We start from the raw sequence: 13588 nt of genomic DNA on the forward strand, positions 1-13588 counted from the left end.
ATTTTTTTTTTTAATGAAAACATGCAGTTTTTGTTCACATCAGCAGAGTACCAAAATGTTTTAGTATATTGTAAATTTCAATAGTTAGCTAGCAAATGCAAGTGAACTGGGCCCGGTTTCCCAAAGCGTTCTTATCTCTAAGTAGTTCTTAACATATTCCTTAACCTCTCTCTTAACCTTATGGGACGGTTCCCGAAACGTTCGTACGCTAAGTATATCTTTTGTAAGTCACACTTTCGTAAGGTTGGTCTGGACCATTCGTAGCTCTCTCTTAGCGTTGTTGCAGGTCTAAATGAATATAATTCTGAAGTTTTAATACACAGTATTAAATTAGGCTAATTCAAGTGTTTTCATGCAAAGAATAAAATTGTCATTACACTGATTGTTGTTAGATTTTTAATTATATTATTATACAATATTATTAATTGAATTAAAACGCTCTTTTAAAGGCCAGTGAAAGCATAGGCTACTGTCAGTTAAGTCCTATTCGGACGCTAATATTGTTTCTCATGGGCTCGTCCGGTATTTTAAACATTTACAGGGGTAAGTCTGTGATTTTAGTGCCGTCCGAATCCATAATATCAGTGGCCAAATTAATTTTGGCCCTGGCCAAATTAGTACCTTCTGTTTTTTGACAAACAGGTCGTGTGGTAATTTAATTGCCGTCTGAATCCACATCTCCGAGTTTACAAGAGATTCAAAATTCATGGTTTAAATCCTTTTTGATCACTGCCGAGCACCGTACGCAAGATGTAAACTTTTATTACTGAAATGCTGGAAAGTATTTACACAAGAACAATATTTCATCGCAGCTCCACCTCAGCGAACAAAAATGGGAAAGAAAAGGCGGCACGTAAATTTTTGAAAAGGTTATTGTGGCAGCAATAGGCTATATGTTACAATTTTAAAATATGTAGGCTACGCTTTTATAGGCTATTATAGTTCGAATTATTTTTTATAATATCCAATAATCATAATAAATTGAAATTTCAACTATTTCTGAAGTGCTTCTTTTATAAAGATGACCGCTTTTTCACATAAACAGCCCCTGCACGAGAGAATAATTGATTCTCGAGCCATCGATTTCAAACAATTCAGCACCATTGGCACGGACAGCGCCTGGTCACGTCCCACGTAAGAAGGTATATCTTCCTAAGGTATAGTTCGGGGAACACACTTAGGAAAATAAACAAATTTGGTAAGATATATCTTTCGAGTCTTCTTAGCAGGCTAAGAGTGAGCGTTATCGGGAAACCGGGCCCTGTTTATTACTGTGATAATTTACAGTTATATGTGAAACAAGCTCAGTCACATCAGAGTTGAATTGGAACAGTTATTGTCACGCATGTTTAACAGTGCTAGTGTTCTTGGCCTCATCAAAGTTCACACAAGGCACAACGTTTTCACTGTGGTGCGTTTCATTCTTCCAAAGTTCCAATGCTTCAAAGTTTAATTGTAGCATGTAACAGTTTGGAGACATTTTTTTATTTTGTATTATTATTTTTATGGTACTTTGATTTTGTGTGCACTTTTCCTGAAACACACTGTTTTAGAAACTTAACCGTGTGTGTTTGTGTGTGTGTGGGTGTGTCTGTCTTCCTTACACTTTGAAAAACAACTGTTTCCTCTAATCTGCTGTAATTTTAGTGAGCTCTAGGTGTTCTCTGCTTCTCTTTGTTCAAATAAGACAATGCTCCCATGAATTTTTGGGGTGGGTATGTGGATATACATGTGGAGACTATCACTCAAATTCTTAATTTGCATTTATTCCTATAAACACCGAATGTTGACAGTTCTCAAAGGAGAGTCCAACAAACAAAATAGTGCTATCTGAATAAGATGGACACTAGTGGAGTGATAAAACAACACTTACAAGACAAAATTAACAAACTTTGCTCATTGCTCACGAATGGATTTTGTGTATTTATTATAAATGTTACTTTTCAATGTATGCTGTGCCCTCTTTTCTTACTGATTTTGTCTTTTGAATTTTACAGGTGTTTTGGACACACATACAGTAACTCCTGTATAAATATTATGTTTGAAAGTTATTCAAGAGTGTGAACACTTTGCATCAGAGTGGTGTGACATACCCCTGACAGAATATGTTGGCGTGTAAAAATACACACAAAGAGTTTAGCACAACTATTCACACACACACACACACACACACACACACACACACACACACACACACACACACACACACACACACACACACACACACACACACACACACACACATATCTAACTACTGTATATATTGTGTCGCTTTGATAGAACCTTGATATCACCCGTTTTTGGAGGTCAAAGAAGATGGTAATAGTCGAAACATCCTAAGCTCATCTCTTTAATTTTGTGCTAGATGTTGAAGGGCTAGTGACTTCCATGATATTTTCTAGCATGAAGCTTTGTCTGGATCACTCAACACAAAGTTTTGTGTTCTGACCACACGAAGATTACACTAAGATTAGATTTCTTGAGTATTGCATGTTTGCACTGTACCCGAAACTTAGGCGTCAACATGTATCCCTTGTGGTTGTTACACACACACACAGGTATAATTTGAAATGGAGGTTTGTCAAAAGAAAAAAAGGTACATGCTGTAGATTTAAAAATCATGGTTTCCCCTTTATGGTTGAATCACGGAAGCTACACCAGTTACCTTTGCCAAGAGATTCAATTTATTATGTATCATGTGTCAGACAGAGAGAAACAGGCATATAAGAACATAAGGCTACATGAGAGGTCTTCATTCCAGATTTCTCTGTTCCCCATTTCTTTATCTTCTCATCCCATCATGCTAGATGTAAATGGTTTCTCTGGCTTTATGTTTCTCTGCCATTAAGTTTCTCTAAGCTTATACCATTGTTTCTCTGTTTCTCATGCCTCTGCCTTTGTCTTTGTTTCTCATGCCTCTGTTTCTCATGCCTCTGTTTCTCATGCCTCTGTTTCTCATGCCTCTGTTTCTCATGCCTCTGTTTCTCTGAGGTGGTACAGTAAAGTTGAGCTTATATACATTACAGAGCAGCTTCCTTTTAAAGTAACAAACATGTAGCTTAAAGCTTTTAAAAATGGAACGTATATGTCATACGAACATATGGCACAATTCACTTCCATATTAAGAACATATCTTTGTTGCTTACATCTGCATCAGTTACAACACATGTACAGTACACACCCTTCTGTCTCCCTCTACAAAATATAGCTCAAACAGCTGTCTCATGTGACATGATCTTCACATGCACCCATTCTATGTATAGTCTCTCATGCACTGAACACAGATACAACTCTGGCTTGACAAAATACATTATGAAATTATGAATAAAGAAAAATAATACAAATACATAACATTAAACAGTAAATTTTAGTCTTCAGTCCCTCCACTGGAACTACGACAGCAAGTTCCACACCGTCACTTCACCAGTGGCCATCTAATGAAGCAATAGCGAGAAAAGGAAAAGCAGACCAAAGAAAGACATGATAACAAAACAAATAAAGATACAATAGAAACATAAGGAAAAGGGAAAACACAAAACAAACAAATAACCCCACCATGTCATGTCCCCGTGTATATGTGTATTTTAACGTCTATGTGTAAGCATTTAAAATTAACCCCAATCATCTAAGAAAAGAAAAACTAATAATTCTTCTGCTGGTGCCTTGACTCATTAAGTACTTAACTCCTCAAGTTCCCAGCCAAAACAACAAACCAAATCAAACGTTGATGTTAAAAAGATCCTATCCCTTGGGGTTGAAAATCAGTAAACGAGTGTTCATTGTTTGTGGAGTTGTGTTTTGTAAGTAATATAAAATCTCCTATTTCACTCCTTATGTCCCATTCTCAGTTATAGCCATTTGTCATCAAAGGAGCATTTCTAAAGTTATCTTTAGTTTAAAATAAATGAATTAATTTATTCCCTGTTACCCAGACTTCTTTTGAATTAGCAAAAACAACGTCTTCATCTTTAAACACCACCATGTCTTGGAATTATCCAATGCCATGTCTAATGATCTGAAATGTGAAAACTATGATAGAAATTAATTCAACATCATACAACCATCACATATTCAGGATATAAAACTTTTAGACATTTATAAAAGGCAACTAACACCACAATCTAAAAAAAGACTGACAATGTTTGTTTTACTCTCCATATCATTAATGACAATTACCCTCATGGTCTCAGCTAGTTCTTGAAAACTCTTTCCCTCAGCTCTTTTGTATATCATTTCCTTTCCTCAGGGTGTTGTCCCCTGGCATAGATATATCAAGTTATGACACTTGTCACAATGGAATACAAACCATTCAAGGAATGCGGTCTCTGGTGATCAGGCATCGGTGAGCTCACTTTTTTGGAGGGCAGACTGCTGTAACCCTCAATGATGCTGTTGGCCTAACAAACATCTGCTCAACCATACCCATCTCACATCTAACACCTCCCATCAGGGTAGGTGCCCAGTGGCGATGACCCCCTGCATTAGGTTGTCCTCCGTTGGCCAAAAGAGAATCTTACCCGTCTCTGAGAAATCACACCATTTACACTGGTAACCGCTCTTTCCCATTAGGTCATTTTTAACAGATATTTTCCAAATCTCAGGAAAGTGCATTCAAGAGCCATCAGAGCCATTTGGAATGCCTAACAGTGTAAACATGGAGACAAATTAATGATAGTATTTAATCACTAGAATCCATCAAACATCTTCAAACATCAACATAGCAATGCTGAGTTTACTCAGTGAATTTAGTTATTACAACCATTAATTCAGTGAAATGTTCTGTTACATCAATAACCGGAACAAATCAATAACTGGAACCATCAGTCCTGTACATGGTGAAGACAAAGATGAGACAAAGAAGTTACTGGTCATGAAATAAACAAATAAAAATGGTCTCTTCTATCATTTAAGGTAGAATATCATTAAAACATTTAACTCCCAATTGCATATATTATTATTATTTAAAAATCTCAGAGTAATTCTGCATTTTCAATACTTTTATAATTTCTTCCTACTCACTTTTACTCTGACCTAGTCAGAAATAATATACATTCCAAATAGACATCTTTGTTTATATTTGGCATTTTTCCTTATTTTCCAACTCACATTCTTATGGAGTCATTATCTATGATTTTCATCAGCTTGTACTTGTCAATTAACTATAAAAATATTATCATAGATCTTTCCTCAAATTAATTCCTTAACTTCAATCTTATGATGTTATTTATCTCTTGTTCTTCTTCAGACAAAACTTAAATTTATAATGTTAAACAATGAACTTCCAAACTCACATTAACACCAGAAATCTGTTAAAAAGCTTAGCTTGTTTCTGTTTTTCTCTTCAAATACCCCAAAGATAATGTTTTGCTATACAATTACCTTTGTGTATTCTAGAGAAGCAACAAGCTTTCTATTTATATCTTTCTGTGTGTGTGTGTGTCTAAAGGAGGGTATAGATTCCAGAGGAAGGGGCTGCTTCACTCTCCCTTCTCACTCAATGAACAAAGTTAACCCTTATATTTGTATTTATCTTTTTTCTTCCTTTTTCAGTTTAACTCAGATTAATTTCTTTCTTTTTTCTTTCTTTTCCTCTAAGCTTGCTCAGAAAAGTATCCTCAAATATTTGAACAGATTTACGGTCAAAATCAGAAATGCCTGCGATCCTAACTAGTTACAACGGCACCTTCATACTTGTATGACTCCAGTGTGTTAATGTTTTAGAGACTATATTTACCCCTTTCTCTGGGAACTCGCCACTCTTAACCACTCCTGTCATCAAGTATCGCTGCCTTTTCAAACTTGTATTACTCCAGCGTGTTAATGTTTTAGAGACTATATTTACCCCTTTCTCTGGGAACTCGCCACTCTTAACCGCTCCTGTCTAACAAGTATCCTATCAAATTTTCTAGCTTAACCGTCTTACAGCTAATTTCCCAAATTTTGACTAGATAGTCTTCTTTCTAAAAAAGATCTATCTCTATCCCAGCATATCAAATACTTTAGAGGTTTACCTTTCAGAGGAACTTAAAAATTCCAAATTAAATTTAATTAATTTAATTCCAATTTTAATATGTCTGACACATGTTTCTTGGCAACACAACTGGTAATTTAAATAGCACAGTTCTTTTAAGCAGTTTCAGTCTATGTTTAATCATCAGGTAGACTCATAATTATTTAGAATAAAATAAGGTCTTACCTGGAATGATCAAACAAAGGCCTGAAGACGGAATCAATCCTGTTCGTAACACGCCAATTGTAGATTTAAAAATCATGGTTTCCCCTTTATGGTTGAATCACGGAAGCTACACCAGTTACCTTTGCCAAGAGATTCAATTTATTATGTATCATGTGTCAGACAGAGAGAAACAGGCATATAAGAACATAAGGCTACATGAGAGGTCTTCATTCCAGATTTCTCTGTTCCCCATTTCTTTATCTTCTCATCCCATCATGCTAGATGTAAATGGTTTCTCTGGCTTTATGTTTCTCTGCCATTAAGTTTCTCTAAGCTTATACCATTGTTTCTCTGTTTCTCATGCCTCTGCCTTTGTCTTTGTTTCTCATGCCTCTGTTTCTCATGCCTCTGTTTCTCATGCCTCTGTTTCTCATGCCTCTGTTTCTCATGCCTCTGTTTCTCTGAGGTGGTACAGTAAAGTTGAGCTTATATACATTACAGAGCAGCTTCCTTTTAAAGTAACAAACATGTAGCTTAAAGCTTTTAAAAATGGAACGTATATGTCATACGAACATATGGCACAATTCACTTCCATATTAAGAACATATCTTTGTTGCTTACATCTGCATCAGTTACAACACATGTACAGTACACACCCTTCTGTCTCCCTCTACAAAATATAGCTCAAACAGCTGTCTCATGTGACATGATCTTCACATGCACCCATTCTATGTATAGTCTCTCATGCACTGAACACAGATACAACTCTGGCTTGACAAAATACATTATGAAATTATGAATAAAGAAAAATAATACAAATACATAACATTAAACAGTAAATTTTAGTCTTCAATGCATACATTTAAAAAGTTTTTAAATGTGAAAGTGAAAATTGTGTTTTACTCATGTGAGGAAACTGCTCGGCTACAGTACTAATAAAAGATGCTGGTCATCAGTCTGTTTTAAAGAATAAAATAAAGTAAAAGTTTTCACTATGGGCTGGTTTAAAAACTAAAACATTTTCTTTAAAAAATACTAAAATAACAAAAGTAACAACCAAATTTATATACACTAAAAAGATGTTTTTGTGTGCGAGCCCAGAGAATCACCAGAAAGCTTTTGATGAGGTGTCATTCTTTAAACATCTAGGCTAGCCTAAGCAACTGTCGTAAAACCATTAACAAACCCATTTAGGGTGCACTCTTCCCCCGCCAGTTCCACTCGCAAACAACTTCACTGTGAGTTAGATAAATGTCTTGATTCTTTGTCTTTTTAACACTGATCCTATTGGCGTCGGGAAACAGATACAGATGTTCTAGAAAAAACGACACCTTTTCTTGTTGAGAAGAATATAGTATGGGGGGTGTGTGGGTAATTAGGACTCTTTGGCTCGATGAACGTGTCTGATTCTTTGTCTTAGGCATTAACATAAAACCTAAAGTTCAGGTACTACTGATCCTACTGAGGTACACACACACACACACACACACACACACACAGTTGTTCTTAAAATAACATTTACCACTCTACAGATAAGGCATTGTCAGGAAAATTCGTTTCGTGTACCTACCCCGAAGTGACAAAATAAAATAAAATTCTGTATCAAAATTTATAAGGAAAGACCAGTACTTTGTTTAGGCTTGGTTTGTAGGGAATTCCAAACCTGCACACATATATTCAAACGCACATAACTATAGAACCAATTCTTAATGCGCATGTGAACCATCAGCGTTTCTCACAGGTTCGCGTTTAAAGTCTGTGTAGAGAGAACGGTGTCGTCTTAGCGGCCCCTAATTTAATAATAAATGATCGTTGCGACGGAAGCGAATCAATCAAAACTAACTTTAGCTGGAAAATAACTTTATTAACGAACCGCTATAAAGCCAAAACAATCTCTGTTACCTTAAATTATACACTTATCTCTGTAAAGCTGCTTTGAAACAATCTACATTGTTAAAAGCGCTATATAAATGAAGATGACTTGACTTGACTTAAAATAACATCCCCAGACATGTTATTTTAATGAATATAGCCAGTGTGGCGTAGGGGTAATGGTATTCCTGAATGTCTTGACTCAAATACTTTGACTCAGTTAACATATAAGCTACCCTATTGATCAAACAACAATGATTTTGACACTCAGGGTGTCAACATTACGTAATACCTGCTTGGGTGAATTTCACCCCCAACAATCAAAGGAATACAATCAGCAACAGTTTCCCCCATACAGACGTTCCCCCTGTAAAAACATTTGACACCCACTGACCAGTCAGTTTGAGTGACACATGGATTCCCTGTCAATCACTAGTGACACTAGGGTCATAAATCAATCAAAGGGGTCATAAATCAACCAAAAAGTGACACATGGTATATGTTAATACTACTGGCAGGTGAAAAGAGGGTGAAAGGGAAAAAGTCAAAGAACTCCAAAGAGTACTGAGGGTGAAGATTAAGGAGGGGAAAGAAGCATACAGGTGCAACTTAGAACAACAATTGAAGAAGGATGGAGTGAAGCAGGTCTGGGCTGGCATGAGGAAGACCACGGGTATGAAGCAGAAGAGAGGTTCGCTGCTTGACAGTGATCAGAACCTGGCTGACGATCTGAACAGGTTCTTTAATAGATTTGATAACACGCCACCCCATGAAGTACCATGGTTTTACTATTACTATGGTGAAACACAAGTCATGACAACACTTCCAGTTGAAAGGGCACGCTGGCGCGTTTGGCTGCCGCTCCTCTCTCCCGTTTATTTTTATTTAGTTTATTTTTATTAGTTTATTTGGCTATGAGCCAGTGAAGACTATCTGTGTCTTTTTTATTCTACCATGATGTGGAATCATGCTTCACATGCTGGACTACTGCTTCTATCTCTGAGTGCTGTTTACTGGAATTTACTCTTCTGTTGCCTGGCCCAGGACGTACACTGCTTACACCGCTGTGAGGCTGCTGTTGGTGTGGGCCCCCCCCCCGAATGGCTCTCAGGTACACTGCTCGCCAGTTGTTGAACCTGAACAGACATTTAGAAATGGCGAATGACATACGTGCTCTCTGCAGTCATGTTGGAATACTGCAACCTAAGCGTTACATACATCGCTCTTCAAGGCGTAATTTTTTATGTTCAACATCTAAACCTGTCGCTTATCTGAGATTTCTGCGCAAACCCCATAGACTGCTGTTTAGACCTACAGGGGTTAATTTTAATAACTTATTAGCACTCAGGTGTGTGGAGGTTGCATCGGTTTCATCTACTCCCCCGCGTCTGCTGAAATCAGCACTGTTTAACGCACGACATTATTTTAGAACAAAAGTTGAACCTTGTCTGTTTAACTGAAACATTGCACAAAGAATCTGATGGTCTTCTTTTTAATGAACTGACTCCTGCTGGCTATGGATTATTTGATCTCCCGCGTTCTTCTGGTAGAGGTGGGGGTATCATTGTGCTGCATAGTCAACAGTTCAACAGTAGTTTACTCTCTACAGCAGTGGCTACAGTCTATAGGCCTCCTAAGACAAATAAAGACTTTCTGTCTGAATTATCAGATATGTTGTCTTTTCTCTGCCTCAGATTTGAAAGAATTCTTATCCTGGGGGATTTTAACATCCATATGGATATAAAAGACTCCGCAATAACAAAATACTTTTTGTCCATATTGGAGTGCTTTGAATTAGACCAACTCGTGGACTGTCCTACGCATGACAAAGGCCACACTTTAGACCTTGTGATTACCAATGGTTCATTTGTGTCTCAGTTGTCAACCTCTGATTTGGGTCTGTCTGATCACCGGGCTGTCTTCTTTAACATGGAATTAACTGTCATGAACACTACCGCTTCTCGCATCATTAATTATCGCAATTGGAGATCTATTGAGCCCACTGACTTTTCAGATTTTATTGACTCTTTTTTAAGTTGTGATTCTCTGTCTGATGATCTGGATGATTAGCCTGGGTTTCCCCATGCTGCCTTGTACGCAGCACGATTTTAAATGAACATGTGGTTCCCAGACCATGTCTCAATGAGACGAGGTCTGACATTAGCCAGGCTACTGGATGATAACGTTTCTGTGCTGAATTCTGTGCTGTTGTCTGGCCTGGACACGCTGGCTCCCTTGAAATCACCATCTGTTTCTTTTGCACGCTCCGCTCCTTGGTACTGTAGCAGGAAGGGTTATGACCCCTCCTACTTGTTATGATTTGGCCAATGGCCTGGCATCCGGTGCGTATAAGAGCATGGGTTACCGGTTCCTTAGTGTGCGTCACTATTCGGGGCCGTGACGTTACCCAGGCGCCCTGCTGCGTTTTGTTGGAGTGCAGTGTCAGGTGTTGCTCGTAAAAAGATCGCTGAAGCTGTTTATTCACTGTCAGTGCTGTTTGCCAGTCTGTGTGCTTTCTGGAGAGTTTAGTATGGACATTTGAGACAGGTAAGGGAGGCATTTGTATGTGACTGTGACTTGTAAATGAAGTTTTGCTCTGGCTGAGCGGGTAATCTGACTAATCTCTGTTTAACGTAGTGTAAGACCTATCTGCGCTTTCTGCCAACGAGTTTGTCGGAGACATTTGACTCCATCTACCGCATAGTTCTGGGATAGTAATCCCGGGACAGCATGTTTTGTGAGTATACTGCTCGAGCGTGAAGCCAAGGGAGAGGGAATCGCGGTGTAACACCTTTTTGTTTTGTTTGTAGGCACGCGATAAGGACAATAGCGGCGTCCTGCATGAGAATTATCTGCCCGTTGCTTCATCATAAACTGCTGTTTGCTCTGCTCCTCATCGGCTGCTGTTCTGTTCTGTTTTATCTGTTTGTGTTTTGTTTTGTGTTTCGTCTCGAGGGAACCGACCCGAGTGTCTCGAGTGAACTGACGCCACGGTCTCGAGTGAACCATCTCGAGTGACTCGTCTTGAGTGAACTGTCTCGAGTGAATCGTCTGGAGTGAACTGTCTCGAGTGAATCGTCTGGAGTGAACTGTCTCGAGTGAATCGTCTGGAGTGAACTGTCTCGAGTGAATCGTCTTGAGTGAACTGTTTTCAGTAAATTCTGTTCTCAGTGATATGTTTGAGTTTCTCCTCGTTGTTTTTCCTGTTTATTTCTTTAATTGATTTATCTTTTTTTGAATTTGTATGTTTATTTTGGTTTGATTATTGTATTAAGGAATTATTATTTTGTTCTTTTTGCATATCACTGTTTGATGTCTTTTTCTTTTGTTTGTTGGCAGGGCCTGGGCACCCGGGGGCAGACGAGTGACCATTTAGGTGGTGACGTCCTCACTGTGTGTCGTGGTCTTCTCTGACATGAGTCGTTGAGTGTGTATTAGTGTGTGTGTGCACTGTGTATAGAGTAATTTTCATAAGGGTGATATCTCGAGACTGCCTCTGTGGGTAAGCCCAGGTTCCTCTGCTGCCAACGATAGAATTAAACAATTGAGATAAGTGTGATTGCTGGTCAATGCCTCTTTTAACTATGAATGTTGTGTAGCAGGTTGATTGGTTGTGGTGGTGTCATCACACCCTTTGGACCAATCAGGACGTAGCTGCGTGCTATATGGGCAGAGGGTGAGTGCTCGTGGCACTACGGTGTTGTTGTCAGAGGCGCACTTCCGCTGTGGGTCCTCTCGTGTTCGTGGGGCAGTCGTGGTTATTGGACAGGTAATATAGCGTGGTTAACTTTTTCACTGCTTAGAGACCTTGTTAGTGTTGCGATGGGCATTACAATGTGCAATGTCTTTTGCAGTGTTTCTCCTTCATAAACCCGACCTTTCCTGCAACGGAACCGGGTTGTGTTGTGCTGCTGGTAGGTTGAATCCGTTTCCTCTTTAAACATTTGCATGACCTGAGTTTAATGGGCCGTTGTATTGTAGGCTTCGTGTAGCTGTACTAACGATACGATTGGGTACGATACTATACGCCTATAGATGTGCAGCTTCCTGATAGGTATGTATGTGAGCCGGCATTGCGTGTATGTTTAATCGTGCTTTGTTGTTAAATGTGATTTGTTTATGTACGTTAGGACGGTGAAGCACGTGTTGGCGCCGATATCTGCACGAGTCTTGTCCTTCCCGCCCCGCTGCTGTTTTGTCTCTACGGAGTGTTTTGTCTTAATTAATTTGTGTTCAACAACGGACTGTTAACGGGGGAAGCTATATGAGCCCCCTCGGGGTTCTGAACGCCTCGACGCACTTTACAGCGCGGGACTCGACGCGCAATTGGGCGTTCGACCTGTTTGTATTTTAGTGACTGTTACACAGAAGATAACTTTGCCTTTCTGGGGCCCGTCTGTGTTTATTAATGTGTATGTGTGTGTTTGAGGTTTTTGTTGTTTGATTATGATTAAGTGATTATGATTAGTTTATATTTCCTTTTGATTTAAGGGTTTATACAGCTTTTCTTTGTGTTTGTTTCCATTGACTTATGGTTTCTTGTTTGATTCTTTAAATTTACTTTATTACTGATGGAGTGATGTTTGATTAGTTATATTTTCTTTTGATTCAAGTGTTTATAAAGAAGATTTTCTTTGTGGTTGTTTTCATTTGATTGATGTTCTTTTGATTCTTTATTAACTGAATGTTTTTCTTTTAGTGCTGAGCGCCGGAAGTGGTGGTGTCGGTGTCCTCGGTGGTGGTGTCTCCTCCTGTGTGCTGTGTTTTCCCCCTTTTGGTGTATTTTGAGTTTGGTTATTTTTTTGTGTGTGCTTATGTGTGATCAGGGAATCCTTAACCCCTGAGATCCCAAACCTTTTGACCCGGTTTCCTCCACTGGTAAGGCCTCAGCACTCCCCTTTTTCTTTATTTTCTTTATTTAGTGCGAATGGTATTTTATTCTTGTTGTTCATTTTAATGGTATAAATAAAATTATTGATTTACTGGAATTACGTCTCTGGCTTCGTGCATGAATCGAACCTGTGTGCTTCTTTTTGTAAATTTGGAGGTTTAATTATCCAACTAATTTAACTCTACTTCCCGGGGTGAAACTCCCTGGGTGGCGTAGTCAGTTTCCTTAGTGCCACTCGCCACAATCTGGCGCAGTCGGCAGGGTTGTGCATTTCTGAAAGCCATAGACGTTGTTCCGGTTTTATTTGTGTGTGGTAATTGTTTTGTTGGGTTATTGTGTTTAACTTTTGTTTTTGTTTATTTTTGTATTTTTTTGATTTGGAGACAAAACAGCAGCTGGCGTTACTCTTTTCCTTGCAGCTTTTGACAAACTGCGGTTATTTTTCCTTTTCGGCTCCATTGTCTTAGTAGGGCTTAGTTATGGGTGAGGAGTTACAGGAGTTGAGGGAGTTAGTTGCACAGTTAAAGGCGGATAATGAGAGGATGCGCCAGGAGCAGAATGTCAACGCTCCTGGTCCCAGCGCTACGGCTCCTACTAATGCCATGGTTAATGCCCCTGTAACCGAGCGACTGATTGTTGTACCTCGAGAT

At 38.8% G+C, this 13588-nt stretch overlaps 1 long non-coding RNA gene across 1 annotated transcript; it reads left to right on the forward strand.

The window, feature by feature from the left end:
* The first annotated feature begins 10394 nt into the window (after window positions 1–10394).
* On the forward strand, window positions 10395–11565 carry LOC311286115. The gene is made up of 3 exons (XR_014626491.1): window positions 10395–10594; window positions 10685–10784; window positions 10858–11565. It is a non-coding gene; the product is annotated as an uncharacterized lncRNA (long non-coding RNA).
* The last annotated feature ends 2023 nt before the right edge of the window (window positions 11566–13588 follow it).

Source organism: Rutilus rutilus (assembly GCF_951802725.1).
Source record: "Rutilus rutilus genome assembly, chromosome: 2".
Classification (NCBI taxonomy): domain Eukaryota; kingdom Metazoa; phylum Chordata; class Actinopteri; order Cypriniformes; family Leuciscidae; genus Rutilus; species Rutilus rutilus.